Source organism: Balaenoptera acutorostrata, chromosome 14, assembly GCF_949987535.1.
Source record: "Balaenoptera acutorostrata chromosome 14, mBalAcu1.1, whole genome shotgun sequence".
NCBI classification, from domain to species: Eukaryota; Metazoa; Chordata; class Mammalia; order Artiodactyla; family Balaenopteridae; genus Balaenoptera; species Balaenoptera acutorostrata.
In genome coordinates, this window is record NC_080077.1 from 74,942,215 (window position 1) to 74,966,567 (window position 24,353).

The following is a 24,353-nucleotide window of genomic DNA, read 5'->3' on the forward strand; positions in this document are numbered from 1 at the left end:
TTCTTTCCTCTGCTCAGGGAATTTGATTCTCATATTCTTTTTATTTTTTTTTTTAATAAGTAGATGGCAATTTAAGCTTTTATTTTTTTTAATTTATTTATTTTTATTTATTTATGGCTGTGTTGGGTCTTCGTTTCTGTGCGAGGGCTTTCTCTACTTGTGGCAAGCGGGGGCCACTCTTCATCGTGGTGCACGGGCCTCTCACTATTGTGGCCTCTCTTGTTGCGGAGCACAGGCTCCAGACGCGCAGGCTCAGTAATTGTGGCTCACGGGCCCAGTTGCTCCGCGGCATGTGGGATCCTCCCAGCCCAGGGCTCGAACCCATGTCCCCTGCATTGGCAGGAAGATTCTCAACCACTGCGCCACCAGGGAAGCCCGATTCTCATATTCTTGATTATTACCAATGGTGAGAAATGTTCATGCAAATAGGTAATAAAAATTTTTATAACCACTCAAAAATTTATGATGGTTAAAATTATATTGTACATAAAGAATCCATCAGCCCTTCCTTTTTTTAAAAAAATATTATTACTTTATTTTTATTTATTTATTTTCTTTTGGCTGCGTTGGGTCTTCATTGCTGTGCACGAGCTTTCTCTTGTTGCAGCAGGCGGGGGCTACTCTTTGTTGTGGTGTGTGCTCTCGTTGCAGTGGCTTCTCTTGCTGCTGAGCACGGGCTCTAGGCGTGCGGGCTGCAGTAGTTGCAGTTCACGGGCTCTAGAGCGCAGGCTCAGTAGTTGTGGCGCACGGGCTTAGTTGCTCCGCGGCATGTGGGATCTTCCCGGACCAGGGATTGAACCCGTGTCCCCTGGGTTGGCAGGTGGATTCTTAACCACTGCACCACCGGGGAAGTCCCAGCCCTTCCTTTTTTTTTTTTTTTAATTTCATTGACAAATGTAATAGTAAATTCCATGAAAATGAATTTTGAATCCAATCAAATTTTCTCTTTTTTAATTGAAGTATGGTTGATTTACAATGTTGTGTTAGTTTCAGGTGTACAGCAAAGGGATTAAGTTATGCACACATATATATCTATTTTTTTCAGATTCTTTTCTCTTATAGGTTATTATACAATATTGAGTATAGTTCCCTGTGCTATACATTAGGTCCTTGTTGATTATTTCTTTTATATACAGTAGTGTGTATATGTTAATCCCAAACTCTCAATTTATCCCTCCCCCTACCTTTCCCCTTTGGTAACCATAAGTTTGTTTTCTATGTCTGTGAGTCTATTTCTGTTTTGTATATAAGTTCATTTGTATCATTTCTTTTAGATTCCACTTATAAGTAACATCGTAAGGATATTTGTCTTTCTCTATCTGGCTTACTTCACTTAGTATGATAATCTCTATGTCCATCCATGTTGCTGCAAATGGCATTATTTCATTCTTTTTCATGGCTAATATTCCTTTGTATAAATATACCGCATCTTCTTTATCCATTAATCTGTCGATGGACAGTTAGGTTGCTTAGATGTCTTGGCTCCTGTAAATAGTGCTGCAATGAACATTGGGGTGAATGTATCTTTTCAAATTATGGTTTTCTCTGGATATATGCCCAAGAGTGGGATTGCCAATCAAATTTTCTCTTGATGAACAAGCCTGCCTTGTTAGGATGGCCATCCTGCAGCTACCTTGGAGACTACTAAAAGTGGAGTTGGCACTAATATACCTGAAGACTGAATTTGGTCCTCTGATTGCTGCTCCCGTAAGAAGGAACCCCTCCCTACCTGGCTTCCCCACCACTGCCAGCTGTAACTTGAGCTGTGTACTCCCCTCTTTGGGCTGCTAAAGTTGATGTGCAACTTGGCCTTGGAAGTGAGTTCCGTGTTGCTGGGAAGGAGAGAGGCACACTTTCAGATCCATTCTTCTTAGTGGCCTTCATAGGATCACAGAATAAAAATGCTTGTAATGACAGCCATCAGCTAGGAGGTTCTGTACTTCCAGGCACTGTGTGGGTAAAGCAATCAATATCTCTTTGCTTTCTGCCTGTTGGAAAGTTCTGAGGTAGAGGAAGTTAAGTCCTTAAATGGGCAACTAGTTAAGCAAGAGAAAATACAAAGGAGTGTGGTGTCCCAGAAACCAAGGAGAGTGTAGCCCACAAAGTCAAGTGCTGATGACACTCTTGGAAGATAAGGACTGAAAGGTTTCCACAAAGAGGTCGTGGGACTACTATACTACTCCTTGGAGGGGGTAGTTTCAGTCAGTGGTAGGAGCCCAAGCATAAACTGCCACGGGTTACAGAGAATGGCAGTGAGAAGTGGGGATGGTAGAGGCAGACATCTCTTCTACAAGCTCTGCTTACCGCTCAGTGTCTCTAAGCTTCCTAGTTTGTTTTGTTTCGTTTTTGTAAAGTGGGCAAACATTAAAACCCATTCCCACAGGATTGTTGGGAGATTTGAAAGAATTAACATGAAAGCTTTCTGAAAATTATAAAGCATCGGAAATGTATATCTCTACATTAGCAGGTATCTTTAGTTCTAATGAAAGTTTGTGATTGCTCCATGCCGACCCCTGCTCCCACCTCCACCCCCAAAAGCCATCTCTTTTCAAGTCTAGCTTTCTTTTTTTTAAAAAAGGGTGGTGGGCTTCCCTGGTGGCACAGTGGTTAAGAATCCACCTGCCAATGCAGGGGACACGGGTTTGAGTCCTGGCCCAGGAAGATCCCACACGCCACGGAACAGCTAAGCCCGTGAGCCACAACTACTGAGCCCGCATGCCACAACTGCTGAAGCCCGCGCCTAGAGCCCGTGCTCCACAACAAGAGAAGCCACTGCAATGAGAAGCCCGTGCACCACAATGAAGACCCAATACAGCCAAAAATAAAAACAAATTAATTAATTAATTTAAAAAAAAAAAGTGGTTAACCAGGAACAAGAGCTGGGTGGTGTCAACATTTCCTGACCCGCCTTTGGTGCCCAGGTGGTAATGGAAGGAAATGCCCTGAGATGTCATGAAGAAAGGAAAGAAAATTCCTTTAAAGAGCTGTCTCTCTCCAAACTATTGGATTTACTCTCTGAAAAGGAAGTGTTTTTGTATTAATAGTGATTCAGCTTTGGCAAAATGCTGAGAAGAAGCCAACAGACATGATGATTAATTCCTTGAAATTTGCAGAGAATATAAACTGGAGGAAGGGCTGGGAGTGTAGATTTGGGCTAGAAGTGGCCTTGGCTGGGCCTGAAAATCCTAATGGAAACAGATCACTGGAGGGACCCACCTGAGAAGCCAGCTCCACCATTCCAAGCCTAGGTGGGGCTTACCTTGATGTTCAGCTAGAGAAAGAGTATGTTCCAGAAGAAACTATTCCTAGATCAAAAAGCTTGGCTTCCTTTCCCATCGTGTTTTCATGGTACAGCCGTTAAGCTGGGTAACAGGTCTGTGTAGCACTGAAGCAGTATCAGGCATAGCTACATGTAACTGTAATTCTGTACCCTTCAATCCTGGAATTGTATTTGCCTTTGCAATCGAACCATTTCACCTTGTGCACATAACTGTCTGATTGCCTAGGTAGACCATTCAACAGGGGGTTGACCTTAGGAAAAGAATATCAAAACTATTTTCAGTATAAACTAAGACAGTAGTTTGAATGACTATTTTCATTTTCTGAAAACTTCCTTCAGAGCAAAATTGCACCAAAGTTAAACAGGCAAGAAAGACTTTATTCAAGGCTATTGCGTTAGGGAAGAACTAACTCTGAATGTCAGAACTAACTCTGAACCCAGCTTCACTGGAGAAGGGTAGGTTTTTTAAGGGTTGGGGGAGCTGGAGAATGTTAGGGAAAGTCATAGGCCATCTGTGTTTGCTAAGTGGCTTTATCCAAAGGAAGAATAAACTCCTCGTACCTTTATGACAGGAGGTGGTTTTGCAACTTGGAAGAAGGTACCCACTGAATTTAGGCTCCTACCCTCCCAGGGAACTGGGAGATAGAGGTGCTGTCTCCTTTGATGATTACATTTTAAAGAGATAGCTCCCAGGTCATGGAGGAAGATATTCCTGGATTGTGAAACTGGCAAGAGAGTTTTTAAAGGGCATCTCTAAGGGACAGAGAAATAATTTACAAGTTTTCTAAAGACAGTGATCTAAGAAAAGGGAGGACGGGGACCCGAGAATGAGGAAGAAGCCTATCTAAAGTTTAGTCTGGCTGAAGGAGATGTTCACGCCACCTTAGTCCCTGGTCACATGATAAATGATCATTGAGCAAAAATTATTTCACTATTAAATCTAATTACTCAATTGTATATCAACTCCACTTTTGTTTTCTCCAGTAAAATTGCCATCTGTTCTAATTGTTGCAAGCCTCCAATTAGCACTGTCCAATAGAACAATCCACAATGATGGATATGTTCTGTAGTCTGCACTGTCCAACTCAGTAGCCACTAGCCACATGTGGCTACTGAGCACTTGAAATGTGGTTAGTGTGACCGTGGAATTGAATTTTTAATTTTAACCGATTTAAATTTAGATAATCACACATGGCTAGTGGCTGTCATATTGGGCAATGTAGCCTCCAAATCTATCTCACCCTCATCTTATCAGCAGAAAAAAATGCTATCAAATGTAACATCTATGACTGTATCATTCTTCAAGGAAGAATTATCAGTGGAGTATAGGGATACTTATACTCACTTTGCAGGATGCCGGTAAGAATGAAGCCAGGTACTGTATGTAAAAGTGCCTAGCAAAATGCTTAGTGTAAACTAGGTACCCAACAATCTTAGTTTCCTTTTCAGTCTCCTTCAGGGGGCATGTAATGAATCGCGGCAGGGTCTTCACCATTTAGAACATAGCGGTAGGGCCTTGATGGTGTGGGTGTTACAGGAGCAGGTGTGTTATTGTTCGTCACCGTTACAAGGCACAGATGCTCTTGCTGTTTTGTGATCTACAAGTTGTTACTTAATCTTGGAACCAATCTCCTCTTTTTATTGCCTCAGATAAAAATGCCAAAGCTTAAAATTAGAAATTGCAAGCATTTGTTCTTCTCTTTCTGAAATACCGTATGCACATATATATGGAATCTAAAAAAAAAAAAAAAGGTTCTGAAGAACCTAGGGGCAGGACAGGAATAAAGACGCAGACGTAGAGAATGGACTTGAGGACAGGGGGAGGGGGAAGGGTAAGCTGGGACGAAGTGAGAGAGTGGCATGGACATATATACACTACCAAATGTAAAATAGATAGCTAGCGGGAAGCAGCCGCGTAGCACAGGGAGATCAGCTCGGTGCTTTGTGACCACCTAGAGGGGTGGGATAGGGAGGGTGGGAGGGAGACGCAAGAGGGAGGAGATATGGGGATATATGTATACATATAGCTGATTCACTTTGCTATGAAGCAGAAACTAACACACCATTGTAAAGCAATTACACTCCAATAAAGATGTTAAAAAAAGTGCTAAATTCCTTAATTTGAAAAAAAGAAAAAGAAATTGCAAGCATTTGAGTTACTCTCAAGACATTTAATATTATCTATTATTGCACAATGTTATTGATGCACTCTTTTCCTCAGAAGAATTAAAGCAAACAAAAACTAGAAAAATACTATATCAGAACATCTGTACTCTGAAGATTCCTCTGGTGTAAAAACATGATTTTACATATTATATGTTTTTAAAAGAACTTATCTCTTCTATGGAGAGTGAGTTATATAATTAAGAATGTGGGATACACAGAGGAGGAAAGAAGTAGCATGTATAATGGGGGAAAGAGAATGCTTTTGGCAAATCTTGGCATACTGCAATTAGCCTTAGTCTGAAGTGAAGATGCTCTAGGCCCCGCCATCAGGAACTCCACATTATTAAGCTATGGTCACACAGCTGGTTTCTCCCACATACTATGTTCTCGCCTATGTCTGAGTTGGCTTTTTCTCCACTGTTAATTACTGTCGTGTATTTTCACTTGTTTTCAATAGTTCCATCTTAATTTTCTCTTGGGAACTGTACAGTGATAAATGGCCTCAAGAGGTGGTAAAATTTTTATAACTTGACCAGGGTGTTTATATGAAAAGTAATTATTTTGAATGACCTACCCTTACTCTTTTTAATTCAAGACTGGAGTGTTGTATTCAACAAAAAGCAGAATAGTGGAACCCCTTTCTCAGATCCTATCACATTGCCACTTAAGAATAAATGAATTATAGCAGTTTATTTCATAATTGGTTTGAATAGGGAGGTGTCATATACTGCCTTTTTATTCTGAATCTTATGCCAAGAAGATATGACCCATTTCTCAACAGCTAAAAATGTGTACTGCAAGCAAAACATTCTTAAAACAACTCAGATTTACACAATGTAGAAATGATAAGGTTATAACTTGTTAACAAATAATATTAAAGCAGATCCCAATAATCCAGTTAAGATATTTAGTGTATACAATTTCAACTTACACTTTTCAGGGTCATGTCTATAGTGTAATGTAAGATACAACTATTCAACTATGTTTCCTTTGCCAGAAGTTGAACATATAATACAGAGCAAGGAAGGAAACTAACATTTGCCAGGCAACTTCTATATGCCAGGTGCACATACGAAAAGGACTTTTAAAATCCAGTTTTGTAAATCCATTTTTAGTTCTCATCTACCTGACCTCTCTCGTCTACTGAATTCACTTGACTTTTTCACTTTCAACCATTGCATGATTCCTTTGGATACCACAAGTCACCTTTATGTTGGAATGATCGACTAAACAGGCCAGTATTCTATATTCTGCAAATACATTATAACTTGCTTTCACTCAATTTTTTATATCAGTTAAGAAGCATATTAATTTCACATGAATAGCTGCTGAAATCACCATAGCCTTTTAAGAAAATTAACTAGGAATATCCTTATCTACGAGCATTAAAAAGCTAAACCAAAAAGAATTAGCAAAAAATTGGGAGGTTGGGAAGTGCTCAAGATTTCTGAAAAAGATCTCTCACAAAGTTAGTCACTTATGACCTTTCTAGAGGCCATGATTTATTGTTTTATCTCTGCATCATAACTAATCTCTTTTCAGAATATCTTTTGTCCATGAATCCAAAAGTAACTCCTTTCAAACACCAGAGGCAAACATTTCTGATTAATGAAATACTCATCAGACATTGACACCTTAAAAAACTTCAGTACTTGATTAAAAAAAAAAAACATGATTCTTAATATATTCAAGGTATAAGGTAATAGTATCAGCTAATCCTATTAATGCTAATACTGTAACAGGTATACTTATTCTTTCCAAGAATGACTCCTGGGACATTGCCAATGTCTGTTTCCTTTTTTCCATTGTTTGACTCCTTTTCAGAGTTCATTATATAACCTCTGCTTAGACATTCACCCTGAACAATTTATGAGATTACTACACAGTTTTCTGACTTTACTGAAAACTTTCCATTTTATAGTTTCAAAGATTTGGGGTTTTTTTTCCTAAGGAACTATCACATTTGAAACACAAATATATTTCACGTTCCACACCATCCAGCTAGGAATAAAGGATAATGTCTCAGTAATTGTGTAAATTCACATTCTTGGGTTCCAAGCAACACTTTCAGAAAAGGTTAACTTTCTCTTTTGTTATTTCCAAAAGAAAGAAATCCTGTTGTAGAATAATTTCCCATCATGAATTACATCATGGAATCAGACTCTTACAGTTGGATCTAATCCAACATCCCACCCAATGAAAGAATCCATTATTTAGTATAACTTAGCACCCTGATGGATGGTCATCTAACCTTGACTTAAAGTCCACCTGTGATGGGAAACTCATCATAAAAACCTTGTTCTGTTTCTGGTATAGTATAAAGCCCACTGGTTTTGCAAACAGACAGGCTGGATTACAATCCCAGTTCTAGCAACATGAGGTGGGGCAAAGTTACTTAGCTTCTCTGAGCCATGTCTTTGCCTATTTCTGGCATATAAGTGCTCAAAAAATAGCTAATGACAAACTATAAAGACAAAACTGGTTAATGTAAAGTAGGCTCAGTGATTGATCCCCACAGAAAAAAATTTTTTTTTCTTCTGTTAAGCCCAAATCTGCTTCTCTGTAAATTAATTCATTCAATAAATATTTATAGGAACACTGTTCAAGCTACAGTATCTAACTGTGAACAAAGCTGAAGGGACCTTATTCTCAGGGAAATTATATTCTAGTGGGAAAAAACGGACAAACAGACAAAAATTAAATGAACTAAGTTTACAGGGGAAAAATTAAATAATAGATAATGATACCTGTTACACTGAAAATTAAAATAGGGTTACATACATGGTACTGGGCGGCTACATCAGGCAAGGTGTTGCTGAGGAAGTGTCACTTCAGCTGAAAGCTGAATGGCAATTCTTCTACTCCTTGTCCTAATTATGCTTTCCGGAACAGTCCAGAAGGAAACCTTTCAAATTGTTGAAGGCAGCTAACTTGTCTTCCATTAGATTTTTCTTCTCCAAGCTGAAGATCACCAGTCCCTCCAACTATTCCTTATATAACATGATTTCAACAAAAAATTTCAACTGGGAAGACTCCGATTTATCAACGTTGTCTTTAAATGTGCCCCTAGAATGAAAACAATACTCCAGATGTAGCCCAAACGACATGGAATACAGAGACAGCATCTCTTCCCTTCACCTGGATTCTGTACTTCACTCCTGGGACATAAATTTGCATTATCTTTTTTGGAGTGACTATAGCCCAATACTAAGTTGTCATCAACTAGAAGGACTTGGTCTTTTCCATAGGAACTCCCCTCTGGACACCTTGTGCCCTTCCTATGCTACACAGTTTTTTCTGTACTAGAGCTCTGCGGTTTACCTTTGCTATCTTGTTAGTTTCAACTAATTCTTCCTGCCTCTGGAGAGGTTTTTGCTTGTTTGTTTTCGGATTTTTTTTTAATTAATTTATTTATTTATTTTTAGCTGTGTTGGGTCTTCGTTTCTGTGCGAGGGCTTTCTCCAGTTGCGGCGAGCGGGGGCCACTCTTCATCGCAGTGCGCGGGCCTCTCACTATCGTGGCCTCTCTTGTTGCGGAGCACAGGCTCCAGACGCGCAGGCTCAGTAGTTGTGGCTCACGGGCCCAGTTGCTCCGCGGCATGTGGGATCCTCCCAGGCCAGGGCTCGAACCCGTGTTCCCTGCATTGGCAGGCGGATTCTCAACCACTGCGCCACCAGGGAAGCCCTGTTTTCGGATTTTTAAATTGAGGTATAGTTGATGTACAATATTGTGGAGAGGTTTTGAATCTTAATTCTCTCCTCTACTCTCTTACCTATGCTTCCAGTCTCCATGTCATTCATAAATTTAGTTAATATGTTGCTAGGCCTATAAAATAGGCATCAAGCAAACACAAAAAAATTCAGAGCCATGCTAATTTGTTCAAGAAATATAATTTGCCCATGAGAAAGAAAAGTCACACCACAATGGATGATTTCCTCCATCATCCATGTTTTCTAAATTATCTATATTAGGCATGAACTATTATTATAATTTAAAGACATTATAAAAAATATATTTTACATTACTTGTTTAAAAGGTATGCCTGCTACAGTTTCATCTAAAAAGTTGAAGAGTGTTAAAGAAAAAAGACAATGACAGAGCACTGTGTCATTCTATTAGAGAGTTCTCTCCTGGCTGATACAGGGCAGTTAATTTATTATTAGGACTGTTAATATAAACCCAACTCTTCCTGGGCCATAGTAACATATTTCTAATTGTATTAATACAGTAAGGTAGCAACAAAATGAGGATGCAGGCCTTTGATTCCATGTCTGCATATCTGTTATATTCTCAAAAAAATGAGATTATCTGGTGGAATTTCTACTTCTTAGATTAAAAGTAATTTTCTCAAGAATTCATGGAAATAATGATTAACTGTTTGAATCAAACAAAAAGATGTTCTTTTGTGCTATAATGTATACTTCAAAAACTAAACAAAAGAGTTTAGAATTAAAACTTTGAAACTTGGCATAAAATGAATACTTGGAGGACCAAGAATGCATTTCTGAGTGTGGGAAAGCATTTGCCTTTGACAAAAATTTAGAATAAAAAAAAAATTTGCTGGGTGTGGGCAGAGAATTCATCCTTATTCAGAGAGAAATGGTTACATGATGTTAATAATTGTTTTGATACAGTGTACACATTGACCTTGAGAAGTTCAGTTTGATTTGAATTTTTATCTATCCCTTTATTTCCCTGAAGACCTGACACTTGAATCTGATTCCTGTTTTGGAAAATTTAATATGTGCCTTTTTTCTAAAACTTGCCAGCGAAGCAGACACGATCAGGTCATTGCCTTAATAACATTATCCTCTTTTCTCCATTTCCCAGGTCACTTGCTGATCTCAGGGCAAGAGCTGAGATAGAACGTGATGGGTGGAGCTGTGCCATTGGCTCGGGTCAGGAAAGGGGGAGACGACTGAGATGAAGAACGTTTTTTGGTTGATAAAACCCAGCAATGTGTTTCTAACCAGTTTCCCTAGAAAGAAAGCATATGGTCTTGATGAAGACATTTCTTATGTCATAACAGATCTCATATCAACGACATTCATTGATTTTGACTAAAACCTAAGGGAGGAAAAATGTCAGTCATTCTGCATGTTACTACTTAAAATAGAAGTTAGAGAAAGTCCTGGGGCATGTGCAGTCCCTCTGTCTCTTCAAGTGCAGGTCAACAAACATTCCTTGAACTACCATGCCCCAAGCACTAGGCATTCAAAGATTAATGAAATGTATGTCTTGCTCTCAAAGAGCTCATAATCAAGCAGCAAAGAGATACACTTCAACAGATTTGACTTGGAGGTAAGCACAATAAAGGTATGCCCAGATTGCTGTATGATCACAGAGGGGATTCCTAGAGGAGGTGATCCCTCTAATCCAATAATATAAACTTCTCAGAGAAGCATGTCCATCTCTGTTTCTCCAGCATCTGGCCCAATACGCAGCCCATAGTGAGTGCTGCATAAATATTCGCTGGACTGAACTGAGTGTATTTTACTGATGTTAAAAGGTTTTATGAAAGATCAGAAGGGCTGATTTATGGTGAACTGTATATTTCCATGAAAGCTTGAAAGAATTCAGGAAAAACCTGCTTATTTTCTCCACAACGCTTATCACACCAAATATAGTATACATTACTATTTATTGTCTTCCACCCCCTTACCCTCAGGAATGTGAACTCCCTGAGGATGGGACTTGTATTTCCATTGCCTAGAACTGTGGCTGGCATCTAGTAGATACTCAATAAATATTTGTTGAGTGACTATGGAGCTCAACACTAGTTACATTGATGAAATGGACAGTTTAAAAGAAAATTCAATAAATTTTGCTTTACTTTTTTTTGTGTTTATATGAAGCAAATTCATGAGACTCTGTATGAGAATTCAGTGCCGAAATCCTTGTTGCCTAGGGCAATGGTTCTTGTTCTTTTGAGAAGCTCATGAATGCTATTAACTCCTTCTACAGAAAATGCACAATCACATCAAGTTTTGACATCTATAAGTATACAAAAATATCTGGTTGAGAACTCTTGACCTAGTGAGAAGGGGAAGTTTTTTAAAAGAATTGACTAGACTGTTTTATGGATTTGTTTATTTTTTGGAAACAGTTGTAATGTCCACCTATCATGGCCCTTTATCTTAATTTATTTGTAAAATGAGAGTTATGAATGACAGATGTATCAAACAAGCTATATTCCATGATATTATCTAGCTCAATACTGAAGCATATTTTGGAAAAATATATTACTTATTTCATTTTGGCTCGCTTTAATTTTGTTTAGTCAAAAAAGTGGTTTTGATATATGGAATGTTCAGATATAGCATTAATCAGTGAAAACTAGGCAATTGTTTTAAAATGCCTATAAGAAATTTCTCCGTCCCCCCCATTTAAAAAATCTTAAAGTACAAAATAGACCACATTTTATTAAAATAAAAACCACTAACCCTTGGAAATTGTTATCCAAAAGTGTTGAGATCTGAAAAAGCTCTGGAATTATAAAGAATTTCCCATATCAGGTGTGGTAGGCAGTCTCTCAAATGGCTCCCAAAGACACCTACCTCCTGGTATTCACACACTTTGTGCAATCTCCTCTCCCTGAGTGTAGACAACCTAGTGATTTGCTTCTAAAGAATCGAATAAGGCAAAAGCGATGGATGTCGCTCCTGAAATTTGGAAACTCATGCTGTTCTCTCTCTCTCTCTCCAGTTCTTCTTGCTTGTTCTAATGGAGCAAGCCGCTATGGTTGCCCTGCCCTGTGCGGAGTCCCACACAGCCAGCAAGGCCAACCAGAAACTGAATCCTGCCAACATTCACCTCAGTGAGCTTGGAATCTGATCCTCCCTGGTCGAGTTTTGAGATGAAAGCAGCCCTGGCCATCACCTTGACACAGCCTTGAGAGAGACCCCGAACCAGAGTATCAAGCTAAGCTGCCTTCAGACTCCTGCCCCACAAAAACTGTGAGATAAAAATGTTATTTTAGATCATTCAGTTTTTTGGTAACTTCTTACACATTAATAGACAACAAAATACATCAAGAACTACCTTATCTACTGTCAGGAAGACGCTGATGTTGTAACTAAAATGTTAAAAGGGCCTTTAGGGTAGATGTCAATAAATCAGTAGTATTTCATAGTAAGGGGAGCATATTTCCAGCAGAACTATCCTTACTTAGATCTCAGTTCACTCATTTTTTAAAAAGTATCTAATTTTATGGTTCTCCAACAACATTTTATCCCCCCTAAGTTTTGTTTGTAGCATTTAACTTCTGTTTCGTTTTAATAAGTTGAATGGGTAGAAATATTAGCAACCTATTAGAAAACTAATAGATTTAATTTTTGATGGATTTTTAAAAACATTTATTTTATTGAAGTATAGTTGATTTATCAATACAATGTGTTTCCGGTGTACAGCAAAGTGATTCAGATATATATATATATATATATATATATATATATATATATATATGTATGTATGTATTCTTTTTCCATCATGGTATATTACAAGATATTGCATACAGTTCCCTGTGCTATACAGTAGGACCTTGTTGTTTATCCATTCTCTATATAATACTTTGCATCTGCTAATCCCAAACTCCCAATCCATTTCTCCCCCACCCACCCTCCTCCTTGGCAACCACAGTTCTGTTCTCTATGTCTGTGAGTCTGTTTCTGTTTCATTGATAAGTTCATTTGTGTCATATTTTAGATTCCACACATAAATGATATCAAATGATATATGTCTTTCTCTGTCTGACATTTCACTTAGTATGATAATCTCTAGTTCTATCCATATTGCAGCAAATGACATTATTTCATTCTTTTTTATGGCTGAGTAGTATTCCATTGTATACATGTACCACATCTTCTTTATCCATTCATCTGTTGATGGACATTTAGGTTGTTTCCATGTTTTGGCTATTGTAAACATAGGGGTGCAGGTATCTTTCCAAATTATGGTTTTGTCCAGATATATGCCCAGGAGTGGGATTCCTGGATCATATGGCAATTCTATTTTTAGTTTTTTGAGGAACCTCCATACTGTAAAACTAATAGATTTGATAGTTTTATTAAATGACTGTATAGAAATAAGGAGATACCTGAAAAAAACATGTAACTATTATGTTTATAAATAAATTTACATTTATTGATGGTTTTGAAATAATTGGAGTGTGGTAAATATTTATTTATAAATTTCTAAAAGGAATCTCTCTAAGGAGATTTCAAGTTTAGGCTGGGTTTATTAAGTACTCTAGTTCCTGTAAGAATATTATAGATCATAATGATTGTCAGGAGTAGAACTGGGAAACAAAAGGAACATAAATTCAAGTAAAATGTATCACTAAGGGAAGAAATAGCTCTTTCCTCTGAGTTTGATGAAGGTTTTAAAGCAGGTAATTTTGAAAAATATTGTAAGGCTGTATCTTCCTTAAGATGTGGGAGCTAGGAGTAGGGCATATGAAAAAGTGGGATCTTTAGGTACAAGAGGTACAAGAAAATTAAAATACTGTGCTTCTCTCTGCTGTTCTTTAACTGTTCAGAAACTACTATAAGGCTTCAAATTTATATGACTTTGTTCTTATGCCCTTTTACTTTTGCTATGTACAGATCTATTATGAAGAATATATACAGATTGGAGGAAGATATTGTGATTAAAAAACTATTTTATTCTCATGAGATAGATTTAATGTCTCTCCAACAGATATTATCAGGAAAATTGCAAGCAAAACTATATATAACAAAGTCCAGTTGATTTAATATTTGTATTTTCTCCTACTATGTATCAGTTTCCCTGTAGACAGGGCTAACAAGTCAAGTACGAATCAACTCTGGGACATGACCTGTACAACTTTCAATCATTTATTCTCTGACAAACGTAGAGCTGTTTCTGAACTTAATTCCAAAAGCTTGAAGGCATTTTGGTATACTCCTTTTAACAGTGATTTGTATCATTTTGCTCTAACTTGGCCTGTGTTCCAGAAGTTTCCTCCATTCTTCTGCTCAGCATAGACTTCATTTTTTGCTCCCTGTTTTTTTTTTTTTTTTTCCCCATTCCATCAGTAGTGGTTTAGTAAAGCATAAAGAAAGGCAAGGTAAGGGCTGAAGAGGGAGAGTGGGGGATTATTTGTTGTTTTTGTGCAGGTCCGGTCCGGCTCACCTGATAGAACTTGATTCCTGCCTTATTATTCTCCACCACAGGAAGACAATGGTAAGGGCATAATGGCCTCAGATCTTTCCAAAGCCTAGTTTCACTGCATGACAGAGCAGGGGAGGAAAGTGCTCTCAGAATCCACCTTTTAACCTCCATTAACCACAGATGATAAACAGGCTGTCGGGGGCGTTTGGGGGTGGGGGGAAGCACAGGGAAGGTGATTGGTTACTTCCTCCAACTTTTTTGGCGTATGGTTCCAGCAAAGAATACCTATCCCCCAAATCTGAATAAGCACAGGGCTGGAAATGCACTATTACATCTAAGGTTTATATCCCTCCCCCCATCCCTACCCTTCTCCTTTAAGCCTGGTTATTTTCAGAACCCCATAGTGACTTGTGACTTAATAACTCTCCTGCCGAATCTATACGATTTTTTTCTCCTGCCCCCAAATTCCCAATTTTCCTTCAGAAATTAGATCATGTCTTTAGGAAAATGATTTGGTCCTGCTGCTTCCACTGCAGCAAAATTTATTTTAGTACTCCACAGTTCCACCCTGGCCTACGTGCTTTCTCCCAAGTCTCTTCATGTGTCATGAATGAACCTCTTGTGTAACTCTCCTGAGTACAACCTTTCATACACATTTTCTCCCTCTCCCATAAACCAGGAGGTCTGGAGCTCTGCCACGGTATTAGAGCTTCAGCTTAGGACTAGATTTGAAATGCCAGGTTTCTGGTGACATTACAGATTGATAGTTGGTGCCTAAGGCTGGCTTAGTTGTATTTCTGGCAGTCACTGTATGCTAACCGCTAGATACAGCCCACGAGCTTCATGTTAACAAAGTCGATGTGTTTTGAGTTGCTCTCCAAAAACACAGAATATTCTGTCTCTTAAAATTCAAGTTAAATAAGGCAACCAAATAAGGCTAGCCCTTTTATGGGTGTGATTTTTTGATTCATTATTTTTTATAACATCTGTTTGAGCTATACAGGCGAATAGTTTCACACAGTGTCAGAAATGAACGGCAATTTTCAAGCAGTTACTCGCTATTCATTAAAAGGAGATATTTAAGTGGTTTTTTTGGAAACATTTCTTGTGATTGAAAAACTCTATTTGAAATTCAATCATATTTAATGTGTATTTTCTCTAACTTTAACATCAAGTTTTTCAAAACATGAAGCAGATACTAAGAAGTAAAAAAGCCACATAATATTGTCATTTACAGAACTGCTATTAGCATCATGTTATGTTTGGAAATCAATTATTTGTTAACGAAATTCCACGATAATCTGTTATTTGGGTGAGTCTGCATTAAATGGTAAATTCAATATATAGTGTTATGAAAAATGGTTACATTTCTACACAGTTTTTTAACTTTAAATTTTAATCTTTTTTTTTTTGGTTTGTTTTTAGTCCAGCTTTTTAAAAGTTAGAAGAGTAGGGTGGATCCACACAGGTGTTTGGCAGAGGAGGGTATTATGAAATTTATCCTCCCTGTCTCAGAGTTGCATTATGTAGTTGGCTTCAGTGCCTCCTGGCAAGCAGAGATTTTAGAGTATCCATACTGTAAAGCAGCATATGCCAAATTGTCATCTTAAATTACCTTTGGAACAAAAGAAAAAAATCGAGATTCCTAAAATTTTACAGTATATTGGGGGGTTTTTTTTAGGTTTTTTTTGTTTAACATCTTTATTGGAGTATAAGTGCTTTACAATGGTGTGTTAGTTTCTGCTTTATAATTATAGACACCCCCGGGTATGTTCCAAATTTTAAAGTTTTGGTTTTTTCTGAATGTAAAAGTAATTATACAAACTTCAAACATTACAGAACTGTAAAATACAACAAGCCATCAACAGTTTGGGAGCAGGTTTTTCCAAATTAAAAAAAGAGAAAACTCCATTCGGTATTCAGTGTTCAGTATTACTTTTAATATGGTATTCTTACTAAAACTAAACCAATACGTGGTTCCAACAGGCCCAGATGTCTTTGGTTTCTAATATGTAATTCTTTCACTGCTCCTTGTTAACAGTCTATGAAACTAGACTAATTTAGTAACCTCCTAATTATTTAAGATAATTAAGGTATTGTAGAATAGTGCATTATGGCTAATTTAATATTCTGGCACTAATATATATATTTTCTATGTACTGTCATTTTTCAAAGTATTAAAAGAAAATATACCTCATTAAATCAGATTGAAAACAACTTAGAAAGCACTTTGAAATCTTGTAATATTCAGAATCATCATCGGTGACTCCAAAACCTGGTACACTGAAGACGTAGTAAAGGTTGGGGGTCTGTATCTAAACTGAATTACAGTTTACCCTCTAGGCTGCTTTTCTAGAATACGTGTTTCTTGTTTCCTTATGCACATTTTTTATTGGTGTGAATACTTTGTGTCAAGTGTACTGCCCACTGCATATTTTAGATAAACTAGTATCTAAAAAATGTGATGGGAACAAACCTTTTAATAGATCTCTTCACACGCCTATGTGGCAGGTTGTATTTTCCAAATGGCTGCAACAAATCTCCTATCACACAAGCTCTTCTTACAGTGTGGCTTTGGCACTCCTCCCATTGAGACAGGCTGTTGTGACTGGATCAAGAGAGTATGGAAAAGTGACAATCTGTGACTTCCAAGGCTAGGTAATCAAAAGCAAAAGCACTTTTTCTACCCTGTTCCCTGGAATACTTGTTCTGGAAGGCTTCAGCCTCCAAGTAAGCAGTTTGACTGCTCTGAGGCTGTCATGCTGTGAGGAACCCAAATTAGCCCACAATGAGAGACCCCATGGAGAGAGCCTGATAGTACTTGAGGTGGGGGGAGAGAGAGAGAGAGAGAGAGAGAGAAGTGCCTGGACAGCCTCCAGCTACTCTAAGCTACCCCCCTTTTCACTGGTTGTTTAACTGCAACCATGTGACAGAGGCTGGGCTGGCACTATCCCGCTGAGGCTTCCCAAATTCTCACGTGCAGAAACCATGAGAGAGAATGAAATTGTTATTATTGTTGAAAGCCACTAAATTTGGGGGTAATATGTTACATACCAATAGATAAATGGAATACCCTATAAGCTTTTCCAAATTTCTCATAACATAATTTCCCTGCTTCCCATAGAATCTGAGTAGCTCTACCACTCCTCAATCTAGGGAAGAGGTTTGGACTAGTGCGGGTACAATGGCCAATGAGAGTGGTCAGCTGTAGCATGCAACTCATAAAAAATGGACCAGGATAGAGAAATGATGTGTTATGGAAGCTGTTCTGTGGTGATATCTTGGAAAAACTAACAAATCAGGGGAACTTCCAGGGATTCAACTATATTTTGAAGCAACTTCATCTCCAAATTTAAAAACACGAAATTTAAACAAAAACAAGTGATTTCAAATAATATTTACTTTGTTATGAGAGTAAAAAATACGAGAAGAATCTAGTACATTAGATAAGCCTACAGAATTAATACTCAACACTTGTCAAGTCACTTAATTTTGCTTTCTAATGCCAAAACGTCTAAGTGCTGAAATTCTAACTAAAAATTATATCCTTAGGACACTCCAGTTTCTTCTAGTGATGGTGATGTGTAGTGTTATCTTTTTAAAAGTTCAAACTAAGTACATAGAGTAGTGTGCCTGATTTATTCATCTTGTTGGTTTTCATTTGATAACTATTCATATAGTGCTTATCACTAGTCAGGCTAAATCATCTGAGGAAACAAGGGGAGGTAAGTAAGTTAACAAGGACACACAAGTTGGAGATGGCAAAGCTGGAATAGAAGCCCAGGAATTATGGTTCCAGACTCTATATTCTAACCTACTACTTAATCATCAGGGAAATGCAAATCAAAACCATAATGAGATATCACCTCATACCTGTTCGAATGGCAGTTATCAAAAAGACAACAAATAACAAGTGTTGGTGAGGCTGTAGAGAAAAGGGAACCCTCGTGCACAGTCAGGAGGAGGGAAATTGGTGCAGTCACTATGGAAAACAGCATGGAGGTGCCTCCGAAAATTAAAAATAAAACTACCATATGCTCCAGCAATTCCACGTCTTGCTATTTATCTGAAGGAAACAAAACACTATCTCAAAAGAATACATGCACCCCACATTCACTGTGGCATTATTTACAATAGCTAAGATATGGAAGCAACCTAATTGTCCATGGATGGATGAATAGATAAAGAAAGTGTGATCTATATATATATCCACATTATATATATATAATGGAATTATTCAGCCATAAAAAAGGAAGGCAATCTTGCCGTTTGCAACAAACTGGATGGACCTTAAGAGTATGGTACTAAGTGAAGTAGGTCAGACAGAGAAAGACAAATAATGTATGATCTGACTTATATGTGGAATCTTAAAAAAAAAACAAAAACAAGCTCATAGATACAGAGAACAGATTGGTGGTTGCCAGAGGAGGGGGTGGGAGAGGTGGGAGAAATGGGTGAAGTGTTTTCATTTTTTGTTTTAGTTTAAATAAATTGAATTTAAAAAATCATACCAACGAATGACAGAGTTGCTATACTAAAAAGCACTTGGAAGCAATGATACAGATTTATTCATGACAGTGATGGGGGTTGGTTTTTATCTAGATTAATTGATAAAAAGCAAATGTAAGGAAGTAGTAAAATTTCAATTCAATGAAATTGAATAGCAAAAATATTGCACTGGATCTTTTTCATAATAGATGTAACTTTAGGTTTTAAATAATACAAGACATGCTACTAATGAATGGATACTTTATTGACAGTAGATATAATTGTACAGGATGATAAAACATTATACAGTTGTACAATCCAAATGAGTATTCCTTAGAGAACAGCCTCAACCAAATTTATGCCATTCTATAGGAATACAGTAAACGTGAATTTTTCAAGAATGATTTGAAAACTGAGGATTATTTGAAAGGCTATTGTGCCAACCATTGCAACAATGAACTTTCTATCTCCAATTCTGATGGCTCGTTAATTATTTCCAGATAAATCTTTTGCCAAAGATGAAGGGATCTATTCCCTTTATGCAGAAGACTTAAAGGAGACAGTCAAATAAAAAAAATACATGTGAAAGAAATGTGTGTATAAATAAATAGATCATGAAATAAGTTAGAAAAGTTGTTTATGTGGAGTTTTGGAACATGGAAGTGTTGGGTTTCGCAGAAAGGACCAAAAGATATAAAACCTCCACTGCCATGGAGTTGACATGTTAGTGGTCATGGTAGTGAGATGACAAACAAATAATAAGTGAATTGCATTCTATATTTAAATATAAAAAGTTATATGGAGAAAAATTAAGTAAGGAAGAACCATAGAGAGTAAGGAAGGTGGGTGAAGGAAGAATAGCGATTGCTGTATTCCATGGAATGGTTGGTGGAGGCCCCAGATGAAAAATGACATTTGGGCAAAGACTTGAAGGGATTGAGGGAGCCATGTAGATATTTGAGGGACAAGTGCTCCAGAGAAGGAACAGCAAGAGCAAAGGCCATGAGGTAGGAATGTGCTTATCCTATTTGGGGAAAAGTAAGGCAGTCACAGTCAGTTAGAATAGCGGGAGAGGGGGGAGGAAAATAAAGGTAACAAAGCCACAGAGATAAAGGGACTGGGGCAGTTCCTATGGGGCCTTGTAGGCCATGTAATGATTTTGACTTCTATCATGAGTGAGGTGGGTGCCACTGGAGAATTTTGAGCAGAGGACTTAAATTTAGAACTAGTCCTTATTTTTAATTTTAGTATAAAAATGGGAACTATTTTGCATTTGGAAATATTTCTGTGATTTTTTTTTTTAAGGCACAGGTTGTATGAATGTCCTTTATTTATGCAGTGAGATAAAACAATTATTATTTCAAACCAGATGTGACTGTAATTGATTCTGCCTTTTAAAGAAAGTGACATAGTTCATATCTATTGAGAAATAAATCTTTATATCGCTCTTCTATTTTCCCAGGGCATATTGAAAGAGAATTCTACTCATGGAGTACCGATTTGGAACTTGTCAGACATTTTATGCAGAAATATGTTTTAAAATCTTCAGGGAAGTACTCTTTTATTCTTTGTATGATATTTCAGCCATTATGTGTTAATGGGCTTTTAAAGGCTACTGTGGAAGCATTTGTTGTATTGTTTCTGTGAAAAAAATGCAATATGATTGACTTACATATGAACTTTAGGAACACAATTCATTACCAATATGGAAACTGCCTACACAAACAGGTAGAAACAGGTAGGTAATGTTAATGATCAACCTTCAGTAGACCAAATAGTCTTTACATTTTTCAAATGGGGAAAAGAAATTTATTTGGTTTTAATTTAAATATAAAACTCAATTTCATTATGAAAAAACTTTTAAGTATGTTTGCGGCAACTTGGTTATATGCATCTACTACTTCAACTGTAAATTTTATAAAATCTAAGTACAGAAAAACACTTCCGATAAAAATTTGGTGTCAAAATTGAGATGTACGGTGTGTATAAAATACACATTAGATTTCAAACACTTAGTACCAATGAAAAAAGTAAAACATCTCATTAGTAATTTTTATAATGATAATATGTTGATATACAAATATTTTGGATATAGTATTAGGTTAAATAAAATATATGATTTAAATGAATTTGACCTGTTTCTTTTACTTTTTAAAAAACTTGGCTGCTTGGAAAACTTTACATATGTGGGTCATGTTACATTTCTGTTGGATAGCATTACTCTAGATCAGTGGGTCTCAAAATGTGGTCACTTGACTATCTCCAACAGCATCACCTGGGAACTTGTTAGAAATGCAAATCATGGAGCTCCACCTCCAACTTACTGAATCAGAGACTCTGGGGCCGGGTCCCTGCTTTAATGAGCCCCGCAGCTGATTCTGATGCAAGCAAAAGTGTAAGAACCATTCTTCTAGACCAGGGGTCCAGAATTCTAATTTGGCTGCAAATTAGAATCATCTGGGGACCTTGGGCATAAAATCCAGGCACTAAAGCTACCACCCAGACCAATGAAATCAACAACCTTGGGCCCAGTCAAGAGTGTTTTTAAAGCTCTCCAGGTGATTCTAATATGGGAGAAAGATTGAAAACCACTGGCCATGATCCATGATTTTTAAACTGTGCTCTTCAGAGGGGCTGTAGCTGGCCGGACCACGTTCTCCTTTCAGCTTCCGATGTATCTGCTCGATTTCCTGTCCTGCTCATCCTGGAAAGGCAACTGCTGTGGTGATTTTCCTGGTGGATGGAGAGATACAGGGCTTGGATGGGCAAGAAGGCTTTACAGGTATCAGAAGTTCACATTTCAAATATATCTACCTACATGCGTCAGTTATGCCTGTTACATTAAATGGCTATATTATTGGGCTTTCACCAGATTCACAGGAGGATAAACCTGGAATTAAACAGACAGCAGAAAATGTAAAAGCTTTGATAGAGCAGAGGTGAAGAAGAGTATTCCTTTTAACATTATTACTTTGGGTAGTTTTTTTAGGGAGGAGCTTCATCTTTGCACACCGCTGTTACCACTCAGCAGTAACGGGCAGACAGCACTGCAATCAGTTGCTGACTTCCACTGGGGGCTTGGATTCCACGGGGTTCTATCAGTGGTGCTAATAGAGATATTTCTACTCTCCAGTACCATGGAGATTACTCCCCTTAAGTTGCCCTAATGGTCGGTTTTCTTGCTGTAGAAAAGCTAAAAACATTGGTAAATGCAGTCAATGTAACCTTCAAAACCCAGTTCATGTCACCAGGAAATGATGGCTATCAAGCAATTCATTGGTAAACTCCCACCTCCAGTTGATTGACATTAAGAGGCCTTGTGGAAAAGTACCCAGCATCATTGTAGTAGAGTATAAACTTTTTCCAGTGCCCCATCTTGAAACTTCTAATGTTTGCAGTGTTAAAATGTTTTACAAATACATACCATGACACAGACTAAATAATGTCTCCTCATGGGAAATTTATGATCTTTTAAGTTTCTATACATGTATAATATGATCCAGACTATACAAGTATTGAAATAAGTGAAACAGCTAGCTTCTTTTTCCCAAATGTAATTCAGCCAAATACTGCAAGCAGATTTTTTATTACATCATTTGAAAATTATTAGCATGCTTAGTGAAAACTTGTTCAGGTATAAAGGAACAGTTAAATATAAATGATTTATGCATGTTCTGACTTAGTCTGTAGATTTATTCCCAAATGACGAAGTCACCATGCAGTATCTGTAATTTTATATGTTTTCATCTATATTTAATGATTGTAATATATACTAAGAATGAGGTGGTATTACATTATTCCTAATAGTAGAGGTAATGCTCTTAAGGGTTAATAAAGAGAAATACTGCTTACTTTAAGAAAAAAAGATGTGTTCTATAGGGCTCTAGACATTCTGTAGGGTCTGCTAGAGGATGGGGCCTTTTGCTTAAAGAACAGAATAAAATAAGGGTGCGTCTCTGTAAAACATTCTAATGAAATGACCCATGAACCCATTTCACCTGTTACTCTAATACTCAGATACCAATAACTTATAGCTTGGTTCGTCAGGGATTCCTTAGAGCCAGGTAAAGCCAGGATATGTCACCCCAAATTATGAGGACCAGAGGAATCTGCAAACGAATCTTATTCCATTAATTTCTTCCCATGTATTTATCTTCCTAGAGTTTGCCGCCCTTGGAAGCCTAAAACTGCTTTCCTTTGTCCTGTCACTTCTCTACCAATTTATTGTTCTTTGTCGAAGATGCTGTATAGATCGCAGTCCTAAGCTACTGCTTTGAGCCACTCTTCGTTTTAGGTTTCTCCTGGGTGATGTGCACTGCATGTGTTAGTTCATGAACTGTTTTTCTTTTGTTAATGTGTTATCTTCTTAGCGTCCCAGCTGACAACCTAAAATGGGTAGAGGTTAAGTGTTTCCTCCCCCCCCCCCCCATTAGTGCTCATTCAACTTGTATCCTCACTGCAGTAGGCAGGCAGAAAGTCAACTCTCGCCAAGGTTGCCAATTACCCTGGGGCTGGCCACCCCAAGGATTCAGCTGCCTACTTCTGATTCTGAACTTTTAGGGTTGGCCACTCTTGTAGGCCTTGTCCTCCCTAATATATTGGACACGGGGATTCTCAAATTAGAACCCCCAAAGGTCAAAGGTCTTTCCTTCATACAGAAACACACCAAGAACCAGGCGTGTTAAGATTTTTAACTAAAAAAAAAAAAAATTGGAACTAATTTTACACAGCAATAATGTGTTTTTGTGTGAAGAAATACAAAATCATTTACTTAATATCACAAACGGTCATACAGCTACAGCTTTTTTCTATTAGATTTTTTTCTCATGAAAGTTACATTTGAAATGTTGCATGTGCTATTACGTACTTCCTGAATTTTCTCTGCTTGAAATCTCAATGACCTTAGATAGGAATGCTACAATCATACTTAAATATGATTAGAGTTCATTGTGCATTAAACTTGGGCAAGAAATATCTGATTTTGACCTAGTATTCTCAACTGCGCATCAGAAACTACAGATTCTAGTTTCTTTGTTTGTGAATCACACCCATTCCTAACTTTGTCAATTGTGTATAGAGTGACTGTAGTTTCTCACAAGGGAAATTATAGCAAAACTTTTTTCTAATGTGTTTGGTTTTTTTTTAACGTTTTTTGTTTTTTGTAATAAAGCCTAAACCTACAAATCTTTAAAAAGGATGGAAAAAGTTGGTGTTCTAACTAACATTTATGTGGAAAAATAGGTTCTTCCCAATACTCTTGGAACTGCACATGGGTATACAAAATGAC

General features: G+C 37.5%; 1 pseudogene; it reads left to right on the forward strand.

The window, feature by feature from the left end:
- Window positions 1-1,614: 1,614 nt before the first annotated feature.
- On the forward strand, window positions 1,615-22,371 carry LOC103004618 (acyl-protein thioesterase 1-like; annotated as a pseudogene).
- Window positions 22,372-24,353: the final 1,982 nt, after the last annotated feature.